This window comes from Electrophorus electricus, chromosome 21 (genome assembly GCF_041902795.1).
Source record: "Electrophorus electricus isolate QZ-2024a chromosome 21, ASM4190279v1, whole genome shotgun sequence".
Taxonomy (NCBI): Eukaryota; Metazoa; Chordata; class Actinopteri; order Gymnotiformes; family Gymnotidae; genus Electrophorus; species Electrophorus electricus.
In genome coordinates, this window is record NC_137517.1 from 8326624 (window position 1) to 8345507 (window position 18884).

The 18884-nt window shown below is 40.8% G+C and overlaps 1 long non-coding RNA gene across 4 annotated transcripts; it reads left to right on the forward strand.

Moving 5' to 3' along the window:
* The first annotated feature begins 443 nt into the window (after positions 1 to 443).
* On the forward strand, positions 444 to 18687 carry LOC145652790 (uncharacterized). 4 transcript variants are annotated; one of them, XR_014119045.1, is made up of 5 exons: positions 444 to 2212; positions 2761 to 2815; positions 3113 to 3204; positions 3609 to 3662; positions 14126 to 18687. It is a non-coding gene; the product is annotated as an uncharacterized LOC145652790 (long non-coding RNA). The 4 variants fall into 4 exon arrangements; XR_014119047.1 differs by lacking the exon at positions 2761 to 2815 and having other exon boundaries at positions 14126 to 14247; positions 15378 to 18687; XR_014119046.1 differs by lacking the exon at positions 2761 to 2815 and having other exon boundaries at positions 444 to 1926; positions 2023 to 2212.
* Positions 18688 to 18884: the final 197 nt, after the last annotated feature.

Consider the following 18884-nt stretch of genomic DNA (forward strand, 5'->3'; position numbering starts at 1 on the left):
AGGGCAACCTCCCCCATCTCTCAGCCCCCTTTATGAAAAAAGGAACAGGTTGCTACTACTGTACTCTGTAAGGATGTTTGTCACGATTTTTGAGCCATAACTACGGATCCATTTACACATTGTTCATCTTGGTTGGGTGGTCAAATGTTGTTCTTTACACATTCTTTTATTTGAATAACTCTCTCTGTATCTGACATTTCTGAACTATGTACAATAAGTAAATTAACACCTTTATTATGAATGGCAAACACTGACGCACGCACGCACGCCGACGTTTGGGAGGAGGGGCTGTACCGTGACAGCAACAGCAATGTATTTTCTTCGTAAAAATATATACCATATTATTAAAATTAAACTAAAATTAAACTATGATGCAAAAAAGTATTTAGATTTAATTTTCTATCAGAAAATTAATCACAAGGCTCAACGTTCCCATGGCAACGCAAAGACGTGTGTTCCTTGCTTATGTTTTGGTTCCTGGATTTGTTCTTGTTTCATCATTAATTCCCGGCCTTGATAGTTCTCAGGTGTGTTTCCTTTGTTACTTTATCTATTTAAACTTTGTGTTTCCTGGTTTTTATTGCTGGTCATTGTACAATGCTTGTGTTCTGTGGGCCATGTTCTGACTCCCTATGCTTGGGTTTGTTGATTGTTTCCATGTTAATGTTAGCTTTGGACTGCTTTTTCCTTGCCTGTTGTTTTATGTTTAGTCTCTTTGTTTCTTTTCTTATTTGTGTATAGTTATGGCAAAACAAAGCTTTCTGAAGATTTCTTACCTGTATCAAAATAAAGTTTGTTGCTCGAAACTTTGACAGATTGCACATTAGCAGCATCTGGTGGCCAAAATCTCAAAGTGCTTTAGGTATCTTGTATCTAGTGAACAAGGGAAACATTTCTCAGTGCATACAGCTGATTTATGGGCCTTGACCAAAGCATGCAAACTAGCTGAAGGTAAAACTGTAACAATCTACATAGATAGCAGATATGCATTTGGTGTTGTGCATGACTTTGGTGTGATTTGGAAACATCGGAATTTCCTCACTTTCTCGGGTGCCCATATAGCACACCATAACCTCGTGTCTCAACTGCTTGATGAACTTCTGCTACCAAAAGCCAATGCAGTATGCAAATGTGGGACATACACTAACAAGGACAATTCAGTTTCTGCAGGAAATACACATGCTGATACAGCTGCCCAAAGAATGGTTCAACAACCATATGATGAAGTAAGAATTATACTCAGCACTTCTGTTACACCCTCACTTGCTCCACAGGAAATTCAGATGACTGCGACCAAGGATGAAAAAGCAGGTTGGGCTCATGATTGCTGTAAACTAAGGTCAGCCCTGATGGAAGGCCTTTTTCCTCAGACACTATTTCCCACAGATGGTGAAATTGTCACATGGGAAAAACCATATGTCAAAAGGGGGGGGGGGATGCATGACCTAAAGCCTGGAGATTGGGTGGTGGTCAAGGACCAAACAGTTGAAAAACTGGTGACAACCCTGGTGGAGAGGGCTGTATGATGTGGGCCCATGCAAGCCACTGTTGATGGGCTGCAGAAGCTGAAACTCCAGCAGGAGAGGTGGGACAAGAAGTAGAAAAATATACCAGTCAATCAACCCTTAGGGATTACAATGCACCCAAGTGATGACGAGCAGTAGATGGCAGAGTCAAGGTGGTTCCTGATTAGAACCTATCCAGAGGATGCCTTCTTCTCAGTAATACCACCCACTGTTGAGGACAACAGAGGATTCCCAGCAATGATCTCACCTCCATCCCAGGCAATTCCAATCCAAGACAAACAGAGACTGACCAATGTACTGGTACATAATCCAGGACATGTGCTATTCATAAAAGTGGCTGTGTGCTGATCAGCCTGTGTATTGTAAGATGTGTTACTGACTGCGTAACTGTTCAGCTCAGGTGAAAACCCTTGTTAATAGTAATTATCTATGGTTGACAACTGATTATAATCCTTATGACACTCAGTTGGATTTATATACTTATGTGTTGGTCCAGGATGCTGCTTCCTGCATTTGAAACATGGTGTTTCGCGCCAACACCACTGTTTAGGCATACTACCCCTTTATTGCTCTCTAACAGTTTAGCAGTTATAAATAACTACATTCTACCTGGAAACTGGCAATTTCCACTAGACACCGAAAGCTACTTTGTCATCAAAAACTACACCCAAAGAACCACCTAAAATGTAAGTAATGTTTACATTTTTCTTTTTCTTTTCATGGCCACTATTCTTTGTCCGTCGTTAGGGATAGTTTTATTTGTGAGAACTATAGATTAATTAAAAGTCTGATGAAAAAGATTCTAGCGCTAGAGGTGTGCATCCAGACCTTGGAAAGTTTGAGACCTATCGAGGAATTAGAAGTACAACTTCTGGATGCCTTAGGCAATGTTAACAAGCCCTCAACTCTGGCACTACAGCCTTCGCAGCGGGGTGAATTGGTGACATTACAATGAAATAGCCAAGCTTCGACCCTCCAATGGGAGCAGCACACCTCTCCCATTCACCTGTCTAACAGGTTTGCCCCACTCAGCAAGATACCCACTGAGAAGCCTGTTGAAAGAGCTCTGGTTATCTGGTTACTGCACCTGCGCCCTCTAGCAGTCCTGTGGGCAGAATTGATCTGTCATACTCAAATAAATCACTTGATAGCATCAAATATTCTTAAAATACAGTATATCTATCAACACAAAATTTCTTAGGACTACTATAAGTACCTGCTTACTGATTTTCAGCTGTCTACATGGCAACCGTTCACCAGAAATCCCATGCTGAATACTCTGCTTTTTGGTAAATTTGCACAACAATCATGCCTGTCCTTTTAAATGGGCTTTGAAAACATGCTTCTAATATAATATAACTTCAGATTTTGTCATACAAAATTAAATTATCATCAAAGCAACTGCGTGACATATTAAAAAGTATATAGAATGCTAGTAAAGTTATTTATTTGCTTGTTCACATCTTTGTACAAAAACGTGTTTCTTTCCTTTATAACCTAAGACAAAATATGCAATCCTGTGGTTACCACAAAATGCACGATACTCATGTAGCAGTGATCCTGAATAGAAGACTCTCCTTTCTTAGATTCTGTGGTTTCTGTTGGGTCATAAAGAGCCATTTTCTTTGAGTGACAGCAATTCACAGCTACAGCGGACAAGGTGTGAATTGGAAAGGAGGTGGGTCTATCAAATTACTTCACAAGTGTTTTTCAGGCGCAAGTAGTGTGATTTGTAGCTGTTTCAACAAATAGAGGATGCTTAGACGAAAATGTAGATGCCTCACTTGCCTTATTTGTTTACCCATTTAGCCAGTTACAGCCGTGCACACAGCTTGCATACTCTTGTGCGTTGTAAACAGATAAAGTGTAGTGCATGTGTGTGACACTGTTTGGTGAAACATGCAGATATATAAATAGTTTTAATGAATGATTTAATTGCCAATACAATTGGACATCATGGAAAGGAAGAGGTATATTTTAGCTGAAGTTTATGTGGAGTTGTTTAGGTGCAATTATAAGCTGGAAGCTGAGATATGGTTTAGTGGCTTCTAGCATGGACTAGTTACAATGTTTGCATTGCAGATCACTGGATGTTTCCATTCACTGCTGGAAAAATTTGTAATCCTGCTAGAAAATGTAAGTATAAATGAGAAAGCATACTATTTCTTTACAGTATTACAGTATTTACAGTATTACAGTATTTCCCCCACCATAACCTTTTAGCCTAATAGCAATGAAGCTTGTTTAGCTTGTTTTTTAACAATGAAGTTATAAAGCTAATATTGTGTTTTAGTAAGTTGTTGAACATGAAGTTTTAGCAAAAAGAATCATGCACTCTCGATGTGTAGTGACTGATAACTTTGTGTGCATTTGGAGAGGTTTTTGGACACTTTGGAGATGTCCAGCACACCTAGTGGAAAATACAGTGTAGCAACATAGTAAGGTGATGTATATGCTCAAAAGTGTTTATTAGACAAGACCCTGCTGAATCAGGAAAGGTAGATTATGACTGAAAATGAATCTCCAGCATCAAAATACACATTGTAAACCACAATTTTCTTTTTGACATTTTCTTCTGTATTTGATGAGATCAAATGGAACCTATATGATGGAAAAATAAGCCTGGATGTTACAGATAACTAGTGTTAAAATGAACAAGTACAAGTTGATCTTAAACTGGAGGTGCACGTAGGGTATATAGGGGACTTTATTTTGTGACATGTGAAATTAGCTAGGCCTTTAGAGACACCAGCAGCAGTAGTTAGCTGTATACTGGGGCTAGAGCACTGGACAGGTAATCTTCTCTAAGATATTCTCTAAGATAAGTTATTCATGTAGAAGCCAATGATATACACTTTTGCAATTCAGAGATTACTAAAAATAATATTGCAGAGGTGTGTCAATTAGTGAAGGCAATGGCCGATGCTCTAGTATGCTCTGGTCCCATCTCAATCTGGCACAGTGAAATAATAGACAGCTGGTTATCTTAACTGAATGCTGGATGTCCAAGTGGTGCTCACCAAAAAATGGGGGGTTTATAGATATTTGGAACACATTCGAAGGGCAAGCCTGGTCTTTTAGGGTGGAAAGGTATCCATCCTTCCAGGGAGGTCACTGCTCTTTTTTCCTGTAACATAAGCCAGTCTTATGACAGACCAAGTTAATTGCGAATCTCCCAGACTTATCATTTGCGACTAGGATTCCCTCAAACCACACAGGACTTAATGACTTAATGCTTAGAATCAATATTTCATTGCACAGTCAATGTTGTTGCTTCACTTAAGAATAAAAAAATTAGAGACAAAAAATTTGTACATTGGTATAATGATCACATTCACAATTTAAAACAAAACACTTGAAAGTCTGCCAGCTTGCATGGAAGGAGAGCATTCTCAAGTATAGAAAGGCACTTATTACCACTTGAACACCTTATCTCTCAACCCTAATCAGAACCAGATACATGAAGTTTTTCAGTTAGTGTTTAGGACTCATCATAGTACAGAGACAGCACTGATTAAAGTAGTTATTGACATTTTGTTGGCTTCTGACTAGGGTTATGTCACTTTGCTTATATTGCTTGATCTCAGTGCAGCATTTGACACTATAGATCACAGCATTTTACTAGATGTTGTTTGGGATTAGGGGAATAGCCCTTTGCTGGTTTAAATCTTATCTAACCGGTCGCTACCAGTTTGTTAACATAAATTCAGACTTCTCAGCACACAGCAAGGTTAGCTATGGTGTCCCACAAGGATCCATTCTAGGGCATTTGCTTTTTTCTTTATAACCTTTAGGTGACATTATACTATAACATTATACTATAACCTTTAGGTGACATTATACACTGTGCTAGTTTGCACTGTGTGGTGGAAAAATGAGAGCTCATCAAACACAGACAGCTTTATGCATTGAGTAGTAAAAATTTTATTGAGTTCTGTCTCCTGTATAACAGAGAAAGAGAACTGAACCGCAGTACAGTTCCCCTCCCCTTATACACAGACAGTGGCAGTAACGCCCAAAGCGAATAGAAAAGAGAAAAAAACGACTCCTACGGTATATCTGCTAATTCTTGCTTTGATTAGTCTGAGCGCTCAAGGATTCCTCTATCTCTATGTTCTATCTCTATGGTTAGAACAGTGCGTGCATGTGAGCCGCTGATGTCCCTGACTCACACTCTTATCTGCAGACCGTTATGCTGTGACTATAGAAACATAAAGCAAAGTAAAGCAAAGTAAATTTCCACGACATCTCCCCCTTTGATTCTATATCACACATGATCACACATTTATTCAGCAAATAACACTACGATGTCTTCATGTGGGTCACCAGCACCACCCATCTTGGGGAGCGAAATGTCTTCACAGACGTGGGGTTGGTCATTGGCATGACCGCTGAGAGCTGGCGTGGTGAACACACTAGAAAGACGTCTGACACACAGTGACAAAAAAGGAGGGATACACAGAAGAAGAAGGGGTAGCAGAATGGGCAACGCTATAGCCGCTAGGTTCGCTGCCCAACTGCCCAACCAAGCCGTTAGCCAGTCCCAGAATCCACCTGGAACTGCAGGCGGTGGAGTGATGGCAGATCACATATGATTCATATAATCAGTAATATTAGCGCTGAGATCTGGAATGTAAAAACAGCAAGAAATGTTGATCATTTTGCACACCCCTCCTTCCTTCATGGTTAGGAGATCTAATACCATTCTATGTTGCAAAACAGCTGCCCTTATTGCTTGCTGTTCTAGTTTTAAAGCTACTATGGCTGCTAAGGTGTCATTGACTACTTGCAGTAACTGATAAGCTAAGCCATTGATCTTTTGCAGGGCTGCTACTGTACCACCGCCCAGAAATAGGGACCAGCCAATAGTTTCATCCGGAGTGGTCCATGGGTCCCTCAGAATTCTACCACGATAGTCTGTGCTGGTTATGTCTCTGTTCGCCCTGTGCTGCTTGGCATGGGGAAGTGTTTACATCTGCGTCCTTGGGCGCACTATAGCTGGATAACAACAACCAGTCCAATTATGTGGTAATTCACCATAGGCCACCGAATCACAGACCCACATTATATTCCGATATCCCTGCAGGGTTGTCATGGAGCAATTCCACAAGGAACTGCTATTGGAGTCACTGCAAGTGCCATTGCTGTGCACCTGCACATAGTTGACGCATCTGGACCAACCTACCGGCACCTGCTGCTTCATTTGGCATAAACATATCTCACCCTTTCTAGCTGCCACATGCAGCATCATTTTTGGTGGTGCAGGGTTAGTGGGGCTGGAACAGTTTGAGGTCTGGTTAATAACCTGGCACATAGAGAGTGTCATGTTCATTTCTCCTACGTCTGTGTTTCTCAGAGGAATTACAGTCCATATTAATATGTAGTCTGTGTTCTGACTGTGATAGCTGTGTGTGATTTTCTCTGCGTGTCAGTGGCACACAAATGTCAGCTCCCACCCTTTCTATACAGCACAGATAGCTACCATTAGGATTAGTCATATTCCAGTTTCCTCATAACATTATCTGAATGGCATTAGTAAGATTGGTTGATTGTTTAACTTCGCTATCGGTTCTGATGTCCCATGCTTATTTTCTGTTTTCAGAATAATCATAAGAATCAGACGGAACCCTAATGATTTGACACTGCTTTGTGATGTTTTCTTCTAGATGACGTGTAATCGTCTGCTGCAATGGCTTATTGAAGGCTTGATACCATGGGATTTATTCCTTGTTAGAGGTGCTAAAATATCCGTTGTTTAGCCTGGTGCAATAACGGGAGGAAGAGGTATCCCAGGTTATACGTTCAGATGTACTCAAGTGGACACTATGCCAGACCTCACAAGCACTGACACACCCATCTTATAGGTTTCTTGACGGTTCCGAGTGTCGAAAGGGTACGCCTTGCCTTCAACACCCTACTCAGCACAATTCCAACCTAGTCTGTTGGGATACTGCTGCTTGGAGTTGGGGCTGGTGTCGGAGTCTTCTTACAGTGTGTGTGATGTCATGATATCATGAAGGTGCTTGTCTGCAGGGCTTGGCAGGACAACTTGCACCTGTTTGGATACAACTGACAGAGCATGGTGCAATGACATGCAGTACTGTACTATGGAATCGGTTAGGAGTACGTTATCCATCAGTGGAGGCCCTACACCTGTATTGGGTGGTCTGCCAAAAACCGTCTCAAAGGCACTGAGCATCGTGCTCTTTTGGGGTCTAGTTCGCATTTGCCACAGGACTAATGGTAAACACTGAGCCCAGTTAAGTCCTGTCTGTTGACACATTTTTGCTAATCCCACTTTCAGAGTGCCGTTAGCCAGCTCTACCGCCCCTGCGCTAGCGGGGTGGTAACTGCAGTGTTTCTTCATATCAATACCTAGATGTTTGGTTAGTTCTATGAGGCCTTGATGTACGAACAGTGTGCCGTTGTCACTTGAGATACGCTTTGGTAGGCCCCACCTAGGAATGATTTCCCTTAGGAACATTTTAGCTACCGTTTGTGTATCTTACTTGGTAGTGGGAAATGCTTCTACCCACTTACTAAACATACACACGCACACCAGCATATACTTCTTACCTTCTGCTTGGGTTAATTCAACAAAATCAACCTGCCAATGTTGAAATGGTTCGGTTGCTGGCGGGTGCCCCACTACTGGGGTCTGTGTGGTGGTTCCTTTTGGGGAGTGTTGCGCACAAACAAGACAGCGTTGTGAGTCTTGGCACAAGTGTTGTGAGTCCTGGCGCAAATCAGTACTTTGATATGCTGTCCACGATTCCCCGTTTGCTCATATGGCTACACCCATGAGCAATTCTAATTAGGCCCTGCATGTATGATTTGGGTAGGCAAGGTTTGCCTGTAGGTGTGTGTGTCCAAACACCATCGGACACTGTGCAGTCTAGTTGTCTCCACCTAGTGCGTTCGGTGGCGGTAGACCCTGACTGAATCTCCTGTAATGTGGCTTGCGGGGTAGCAGCTGTTTCCTGTACTGCTTGCACAGCGGTTTTAGTTGCAGTTGCCTTTGCTACTTTGTCTGCGAAATTATTCCCTTTGCTGATTTGGTCTTCTGTGGTGCTATGCGCTGCACACTTAACATCTGCAATTGTTTTTGGCAGCAAAATGGCTTCTAGCAGTGTATTGACAAGATGGTGATGTCTAATATAGTTGCCTGAGCTTGTTAGGAATTGCCTATGTTTCCATATGGCTCCAAAATCGTGAACTACCACCCAAGCATATCTGGAATCAGTATAGACATTAACAGTTTTGTCTGCAGCTAGTTTGCATGCTTCCATCAGTGCTACTAGTTTTGCAGCCTGTGCTGAATAGGAGGATGGTAATACTTCTGTTTTAAGTATTTCATGATATGTTACTACAGCATATGTTGCCCTCTTTACCCCTGTGTCGTCCTTTTTTGCTGACCCATCCACATAGAGGCATAGGTGTGGGTTACTTATGGCTTCTTCAAAGAGATCAACCCGCAGTGTACATACTTCAGCTAAGACTGCTGTGCAGTCATGTGGATCTCCATCCTCCTCTGTAGGAAGGAGTGTAGCTGGGTTCAGTGTTATACACCTTTTGACAGTTATATTAGGCATGTCTAAGAGGGTAGTGTGGTATCTCAGCCACCGCTGGGCTGATAAGTGTGACACTCTTTGGTCCTGCAGTATTCGGTGTACTGCGTGTGGGACTAAAACAGTAAGATGGGAGTAGTAGCCTTCTCAGCAGCTGCTATTGCTCTGATGCAGGCTGGTAGCCCTTGTGCGTCTAATTTTGCCGAAAAGTAAGCTACCGGTCTTTGATGTGTTCCATGTTTCTGGCATAGAACCAATGTCATATAGCCACCTTTCTCATCTACCATCTGAGTGAAAGGTTTGTTGGGATCTGCTAAACCTAGGGCAGGCAGGCTTTGTAGTGCTTGTTTCAATTCTACAAATGCCTTTTCCGCCTCTGGGGTCCAGGCCAGCTGCATCGCATTCCTGGCTATAGTGGGAATGATGGCTCGTAACGGTCCCTCCAATTCTGCATAGGATGGAATAAACATGCGGCAGTAGGAACACATGCCCAGGAAAGACAACACCTGTTTCTTTGTGGTCGGATTAGGTAGCGAAATTATAGCTTGTGCTCAGTTGTGAGACAGCCTGTGTGTATTCCCCTTAATAATATGCCCCAAGAAAGTTACTTCCTGTTTACAGTTCTGTAATTTTGCTCTACTATCTTTATGCCCTTCTGCAGCTAAATGTTTCAACAGGCATAAATTGGCTTGCTTGCACAACTCCTCTGTTGGCGCTGCCAATAATAAATCATTTACATATTGCAGCAGAGTTGTGCCGGCAGGAAGGGTAAGACCTTCTAAGCTTTGTTTTAATGCTGTATTATAAATGGTTGGTGATTCACAATAGCCCTGACAGAGGTGCGTAAACGTGTAGGGTTTTCCTTCAAAGGAAAAAGCAAAACAAAACTGGCTATCTGGATGTACCGGTACACTAAAGAAAGCATTCGCCAGATCCACAACGGTGAACCATCGACTGTCATTTGTGACTGGTATTTGTGATAATATGGTGTGCGGATTTGGCACTTCAGGCGCCCTCGCTTGTACGGCTGCATTTACTGCTTGTAAATCTTGTACAAATCTCCACTCCGCCCTGGTTTCCTAACAGGAAATATGGTGGTACGGCATCTCGAAGGGATTGGAATATAGGTCGGATACCTTCTATAGCCTCCTTTTTTAATGGGTATTGGGGTTGTCTCAGTCTGTATACGCCCTTTGGTGTAATCTGCACTGGCTCACAATCTTTGATTAATCCCACATCATTTTTCTCTTTAGCCCATAAGATATCTGGTACCTTGCTCAAGTAAATTATCATGCTCGAATTCTAATGCTGCAAAATTAGTTAATGGTACACTCTGATGAGGTGAGGTAAGCTCTACAGTTCTGTTAGCAGTAATTACATACGGCAGAGTCATTCGGAATGCATCTGCTCCTGAATTATAGTGAATAGTGGGTTGTTCAGTGGGTTCCCATCTGTGGAGATAACTCATTCGCCTTATCCACGGTCCCACCTCCCACCATTGTCTAAAAGGATTATTTCTTTCTAGTGAGACATGAGGGATGGAGTACTCAACATCATACCACCGTACAGTTCAGCTTGCGCAGCTACAAAATCATCATCCCAATATAAATATTTAGTTCTAATGGTCTCTAGGTTTTTATGATGGAAGAAAGCTTCCGCGTACTGCTCATCTGGACCATCAAAAACATATGCAGTCACATGCAAGCATTTAGTATTCATATAGTTAAATCTTCCCTTAGTTGCCCTTCTGGCAGTTTCGATCATGTGTTCGGTTATTTTCCTTGACCCACCTTGCAACCCCCACTCGTAGATATATCCCGGCTCCCCCTCTCCCAGCTGCACCATCTGTGCATTGGCTTTGCCTTCTGTGAAGGTAACACTGAGTCCCTTTGGGGATCTTACTAAAGTACAACTCAATTTGCACATCAAATCTAGAGCCAGCAGGTTGATTGGGCACACAGAGGAAATAAGGAACCCATGTCGAAATTTTCGTTCCCCCACCTGACATTGGAGAGGCGCAGACATTCTCTCATGCACCACCTTTCCACTTGCACCCATTATAGACATTGGCTTAATTCCATTAATTCCATTGGCTTGAATTACTGAGTGCGTTGCACCGCTATCTACTAAAAACTTCAATTGTTTACCGTTAATGGTTAAAATTACTTGGGGTAATGCTAGGGGTCCCTTACTTAATTGCTGAGAATACATAGAATAAAAATCTGGCACTTCCTTTTTTTCTGATGGGGTTGGTGGTCCCTTACAGCCGTCCCACCTCTCCTCCGCCCGTCAGTCCACCTCTTCCAGATCATTTCTCGCAGCTTGGCTGTCTGGGTCAGGGACAGTCTCTGAAAGAATGTCCTTCTTTTCCATAGTTGTAACATCGATTTCTCCATGACGTCTCTCCCTCCTGGAGCATCTTGCTCCCTTTCTCGTCCTCTCCCCTGGAAGCCACTTGTTGCATCATGGTGAGCATGGCTTGATCCATGTTGTCTGCTCTGTTCTTTGAATTTGAGCTTCATGATGTCTGGCTTAGTCTTCAGCCAGTCTGCTGAGTCCGAATGAGGTGTCAGCATCCATTTCCTGGTTAACCGCTCTGAGGGTGATGCCTTCGTTCTATGGCTTGGGCTTCTTTTATGAGACCAGTGTGCAGTCCCGCATGAGGCAGTCCATAGGCGGGTGGACGTTCCGCTGCCACTGGATCAGGCACCACGGCTGCTGGTTTCCGTTGCGGTGGAGCGGAGTCGAGATCGGGATCGGCTCTGGAGGACACACACTGAGAAGTGGAGTTAGATCCCCCCCCCCCCCCCCCCCCAGTCCCCTTAGTTTTTTTTTTTTTTTTTTTTTTCTGTTATCCACATTTTAAGACTTGCTATAATATTCCCATGGTGTCTATCCCATACCTTACGCTGACCAGAATCCCCTGGTCGGTTTTCCATACGTCTAAGTATATTTTTAAGCAGTTTCACACTCAAGCTCCCATTTCGAGGGAATCCATAATAATATACCCATATGGGCAACCACCTTAGGGCACTCTCCTCGTAGTCCCTTTGCATGTCATTATGTAAGGGCTGGTTCCACTCGGACGGGTCATATTGCATTAATTTAGTATTTTGGGATCCCATTTTATTACTCTCTCAATGCATGCGCTGCTGTAATTTAGTCCCATTAATGTATCTTATGTTCCGTTCGCTCTTGGACTGATTCTCCTCCCAGGTCTGGGCCTATTCTGTCTCCTAGACGTCCCTAATCTCACGTCTGAGCAATAGGGGCCTCACTATCAGCAGGCTACTGATTTGCACCGTCGTAACAAAGCTATTTCGAGTCCTTCTGAAATATTGTTATGCTAGAGGAGAACTCCCGAACGGCCACACAGAGGGAATATAAATGTCTGTTTACTTACACAATCACTTGCTCTCTCCCACTCACGGTTCTTTTTTTAAGATGAGGCAGGCACCGCAAGATGAGGGAAAATACCTTCACATTTTAGTATTATTGGGGAATGCATAAAGGACGTCAGACACTGCATGTTGAGAAACTTTCTCTCACTTAATCCTGACAAAACAGAGGTGCTTCTTTTAAGTCCAGAGACAGCTAGGTCTTTGCTCTCTAATTACTTAATGAAACTCAATGGCCTCCCAATCACATCTCTAACAGTTAAAGATCTTGGAGTTAAATATGTATCACAGTCTCTTGTTTGAAGCTCATGGAAATGATATTTCTAGGATTGCCGTTCTCCATCTTAGGAACATTGCAAAGATTAGGAACATACTTTCTAACATGATGCAGAAAAGCTAGTCCATGCTTCAAGATTGGAGAACTGAAATGCCTTACTATCTGGCTGTACCATTAAGTGTCTAAACAAGATCCAGCTCGTTCAAAATGCAGCAGCCATAGTTCTTATTAGAACTAGAAAATTTGAACACATCACTTCTGTTACGATTAGTCCCTCCCAGCTTCCATGTTTTCCCTGTCTTGTGTATTTTAATTCCATGCTGTAGCTTTGTTTTCTCCAGCCCTTTTTTGATTTCCTACACCTGTCCCTCGTTTCTAGTCTTGTTAAGTTCATGTATTTAAACCCTGTCATGTTCCCTGTGTCTTGGCTGTTCATTGTTTATTTGAATACATACGTTTGTGTTTGAATATACTGGATGTATGTAAGCCTGTCTTTGTTTCAAAGCCTTTGTTTGTTAGCCTGTTTTGTTATTCTAACCTTCGTTATCCCTAACGTCTTCTGTTGTAGCCTGCTTTCCCTGTTTTCCTTCGAGTGCTTTTGGTTTGTGTTTCTTTGATTATCCTAGCCCTTGTTTTTGTTATGTATTCTAAAACTCTCCGTATTGGCTCTATGACCCTGCACTACTCTGATGACTCTGGATTTGCCCTTAATAAATCTCGCTCTTCTCCGCACATGCGTCCGCCTTCATACCACTTAGCGTTACAACTCCTATCTTAGCTACGATACATTGGCTCCCAGTAAAATCTTGTATTGATTATAAAATACTTCTAATAACCTACAAAGCAATGGTCTTGCCCCACAGTACCTTGGAGAACTCCTAGTGCATTATGATCCAACACGCCTGCTTAGATCAAAATGTGCAGGCTCTTTACTAGTACCAAGAATAAGAAAATCTACCACAGATAAAGCTCCCACACTATGGAATACATTTCCTATAAATGTTCGAGATTTAGACACATTCTCAATAATTTTGGCTAGGCTGAAAACCTGTACAGTCAGGCATTTTATTAACAATTTCCCATCTTAGGTAAAGGTGTAGATCTGGGGGTCCATGAGCATTGAGAGTTCTGGTAAACTGAGATGTTATGATGCTGTCACTGCAGCTCTCTTTTGTCACACAAGTTTGTTGACTGACAGCACCAGACTGCTGATGTTCCAGGTTTCCCTCATGCCTGTGGTTCCTTCTGGCTCTATCCTTTTATGCTGGCATAGCTAGATCACATTATAGTTCCATAATTTACACACCCTTGTACCTGGACATGCCTAATAATAATGTTTTCTGTCTTTCTGCCGAGGTACACCTACTCCTGATGTCTTGCTGTTACTGAGCCTCAACCCATTTCAGCTGCCATACCATGGTCCTTCCTTGTCACTGTCACCCTTTGCTTGCTCATTGGAGGCTTGGACTCAGACATCTGTAAAGCTGCTTTGTGACAATATCTGTTGTAAAAAAGCACTATATAAATAAAATTTGATTTGTTTTCATATCCGACCACTGATTGGGTTCCACCCTATCATAATGAAGATGAAATGGCATCAATATGCTTACAAATGTTTTTAGTTATGCTTGCTACAATATGAGTGTCTATGGTCATAAAAAAACAGCTTTAGCTTATTTCCAGGAACATTTGTGATGTGATAACTTGAAACATATTTTGTATTATCATTGCTGATGCTTAGTTCTGTCAATACTTGAAACAAATTTGTTGTGCAGTGAAGTTGTAAAAAAATGAGAAAAATGGGGGGGACGTGTGCGTAAAGTTGAGTGGTAAGGACTGGATGCATGTGCAGAGAAGAATGAGATTTATTATGGATAAATCTAGAGGTGTAGTCGTTGTAACAATCCAGAGTCATAGAGCCAACATGTAGAGTCCAGGAATAAATTATAAATAAACAAACAAAAAGCAAATGATAACAAATAGGGGCTATGAAAATGAAAGCTAGAATTAATGCAAGGCTAGGAATCATGAACAACTAGGAAATACAAACAAGGGCTAGGATATTACATATGGAAGCTATGACAGGGGCCAGCCATGACAGTGTGATGAAAATTTGTTTCAGTATTATGCATTTGTATTTTAGTAGTTAAGACTTTATGTTTGTATAGAATGAGTCTAAAGAGTATCATTAATAACTCCAAGTCCTAAGTGGAAAGTTACTGAAACTAAAAAAGATGATCTGTGTAAGAACGGTACTTACCAAATATGGAATGTTGAAACTAGTTCTGACACATGCAACCATGGATGGCGAGGGAGATATAAAGTTGTGTGTGAGAGTCTGTTCAAGGCCTCTCAACTCTCAGTTACTCTGTGACTGAGACTGGGTCCTTCTTGTGCACGGAAGTTCTTTTTCCTACTAAATCTATTTTGCTTTATCTAAGGTCTCAGGTGTGATACAGCAGTAAGTAGGTACCATTTTATGCATCCCCAGATGACCAGATGAATCTGATTAGTATCTATGCATGCTTTATTTCTTGGATTCACAATATAAATACATTAAATGTTCATTCTCTTGCTTGTTCTTTCTCTCTCCCTCTCCCTCTCTCAGGACACGGACGCTGAGGAATGATACACAAAAGATATAAAAATTGGAATCCTTACTCGGACAAAAGTCACAAACATTGCAATAATCCTAGATGCCATTGTTGTTAAGAATATTGCAGATTTACCACTAGAATTTGCATACCTGTTTGGCCGCCTGTATTCCGTTAATATGGAATATGCATGAATCTCCAAGTACACCTTTGCATGGGTGCAGTCTCTGAAAATTCAACTCTACATAGATAAAGTACAAAGCTAGTTGGACAAATGCTCTATAACCCTCCACCTTAAAATCACTTTAGCCTTCTTCTGGTTTTCCCCTAAACTACAACTATCTGTACACATCACTGCATTTTCTGAACCAGAATCTATTTGATAAATGTGATGAATGGCCTTTTACTTTTTAGAAACTAAAGTTTTGGAGATGATTATAATGTAGGGATGGGCAATTTGACAGAACAAGTGACAGTACAATACTTGAAAGCTGTCATGTTTGGCCCCCTCTCTAGCATCCCTGCCACCTTGGCAACCCTATCTTGTGTCTTTGTTCACTTCCCGTTTTCTTTTCCATGTGCTTCCTTGTTTTGGATCTATTCCTTCCTTGTCACTGGTCATTGTTAGTCTAAGCCTCTGATTGTACTTAGTCTCTGTGTTGTGTAGTTTGTGTTCCTCATTATAGCCTGTTCTGTTATTGTGCGTTCTTGTTTTTCTTGTGTGTTATGTTTCCCGGTACTGTTCATGCTGGTAAATTGACTCTAGACTATTATTATAACCCTGACTTTGCCTATAATAAATCTCAGCATTTTCGTCTGCTTCGTGATCGCTCAATGTTACAAAAATATTTTTGCTATATGCAGGTTTGTAGGGTTTTTGTTGTTGTTTATTTTTCTTGTATGTTTCAGTTTAGGCATAAGATATACACAGTACTGTGCAAAAGTCTCACCATTAGATTTAACATTTGACTAATGGTATAATTATCACATATATTTATTTCTCAGTCTCTTTATTAGAATATAACCAAAAACCTGCGATCTTATATAGAGGGGGAAAAACTAAGGACAGTGGCACAGGATTAGTAATCAAGTGCTTGGGAGCAGGTGTGGTGTGTGTGAATGAGTGGTAGTGTCCCTCCTTCTAGATGCAGAGCACACCGTGACAAAACAACAAATCGAATTGTGGTCTAACACTTTTACACAGTACTGTATTTTTTTCTCTCAGAACTCAGAAAGTTATGTTTTGTAAATGCAGTTGTTCACTTTTTCAGAAGTACAATATATTGACTATCCCTTCTACAATTTCATTTGGGTACATACCAAAACATTTCTCTCCACATCATTCCACATTCTTTTGCAGGGCTTTGGGCTTCTTTAAGAGTAGTACATGTATGTGAAGATATTATTATAGTTGTCATTGTTGAGAGTTGATTTGCTAGAAATATGAAGATAATTAGCCATTTAATTTTTCGTAAAACATCCTATAATACTTTGAGGCTTTCAAAGCTGTCTTAAGGCACTCTGGCCAAGGTTTATGTTTTGTGCAAGTTCCAAATACATCTTATCCAAGCAATAAAGAAATCAGGATGTGTGTAAAAATGTCTCTGATGTATTTTGTAATGCTTTTTAATTTTTTAGGGTTTTACATCCTATTCAAATGTTGAACCTGACTGAGGTTTGCTGTTTTTCAGCAAACTGCAGTTCAGGTTGCTAACACCCTTACATTCCTCTCAGCAAAGGTTTAAATCTGTAAGGGTTGGTGCCAGGCCAAGGCCCCATCCGGCCAGAGGGAGGCCTCAAGTCAGGCACACCACTAATCAGGCTTAACACCCAACAGCTAGGCTAGACCTTATATAAGCCCAGTGACCCAGTCATTCAGTGCTGGGTCTTTTCCATAGTTCTGAGCCAAGCTCATAGCTGGTAAATCTGGGTATCGAGGTCTGCTAGCCCTTGTGCTACACCTCACTTCTTGTCTGCAAGGGTGTTCGTGTTTTTACATGTCCCCTCTCGAGTCTGTCTCCCAAGCCTTCCCTTAGCCATTCAAGTTCCTCCCCATTTTCTTGTTTTGTTTGGGAAGTTTTAGTTTGGTTTTCCCCAGTGCATCGGGGGTTCCATTTCTTCCTGTGGCGTCCTTTGTTCTCCCTTTTTCTATGCTCGGTGTGGTGTTTAGTTTTTTCCTTTTGTTTTACCTGATCCAACATCTAACTGTTCTCCACACAGGCCCACTATTGTTAGAGCGTGGTTGCTCACCCAGTAGGCTGTTGGTGTCATTACCTAGCTGACCTGGGTTTGAGCCAACCTTACAAAGTAGAATCATACCAGGCAATTATAATTGGAAATATTTTTGTTGTAGCCCGTCCTGTTTTAATAAATTACTGAGCAGCTTGCTTTCTATTTTATCCAATTGGTTCTTGATTAAAAAAAAGTTTGATCTATTTAGCTTAAAATTTAAGATTTACCAACTTGACAGACTAAGTAACCCCAGCATTTGTTCTGCAAACTAACATTACTGTGCTGTGTAATCTTTTAATGATACAATATTTGAACAAAATTATTTGTTTTGTGAACTAATTTAAACTAACTTAAAATGTATTTTTAAAAAAAGATGTTATCCTTGAAAGTCCAGTTTACTCAAATATTTGCTTATAATAAGTTGACATGGAGAAGAATTTATGACTAAACAACTGAAACTGAAATTAATCTGTCGACCTCATAGAACTGCAAAATGCAATTGTAATTGAAAGACAACTTGGCTACTACAACTTATTTTCAAGTAATGAAAAACTTCACCCAAAAGTTTAGTAAGGTTGCATTTTTACTCAGTTTTAATAATAGTTTTTTTTTCTCATTTAAACTTTTAAGGTAGCACAGACACTAACTGAAATATAAGACAAATTGTTTCAATTATTATTATTATTTTTAATTTTTTATTATTACTATTTTATTTTATTTTTTTTACCACAGGTCATATAGGAATACTGTCCAATGCAGTATTTTGCATAAAATCTCAACTTGCAAATTAAGGAGAAATTCTGAAATGCTTCACCTACTCGTCATGGACCTTTTGTCCATGTACTGTTGGGATAAAATGATAACTACTTTGTTTAGTGCAATATTTAATAAATCTTACTGTTATTTACAGTCATTCATTTATTTTAAAAACACATTTTCAAACAAGCCCTATACATTTAACAAAATTATTTCAATTTTTTTTTTGCCAAATGATGCAATATGTCTTCTCACTGCCTCTGTGGACTCCTACTCCCATGATCCTCCAAGTAACCTAATCAGATCAGATTTCCCTGTTTACTGAATTGACCCAGCTCTTCCAATTTTTGGATTACTCTGTTTTTTCCCCCTAGACTTCATCTGCATCTGTCCTGTTTTGCCCTGCTGAGTTTTTAGAATTCAGAATTGAATTAAAACCCTCATTTCTTATGAATTTGCACTTGGCACCCTTCTGCCTGAAAACCAGACAGGACCAATCATATTACATAGAATTGTGCATATTATAGATAAAA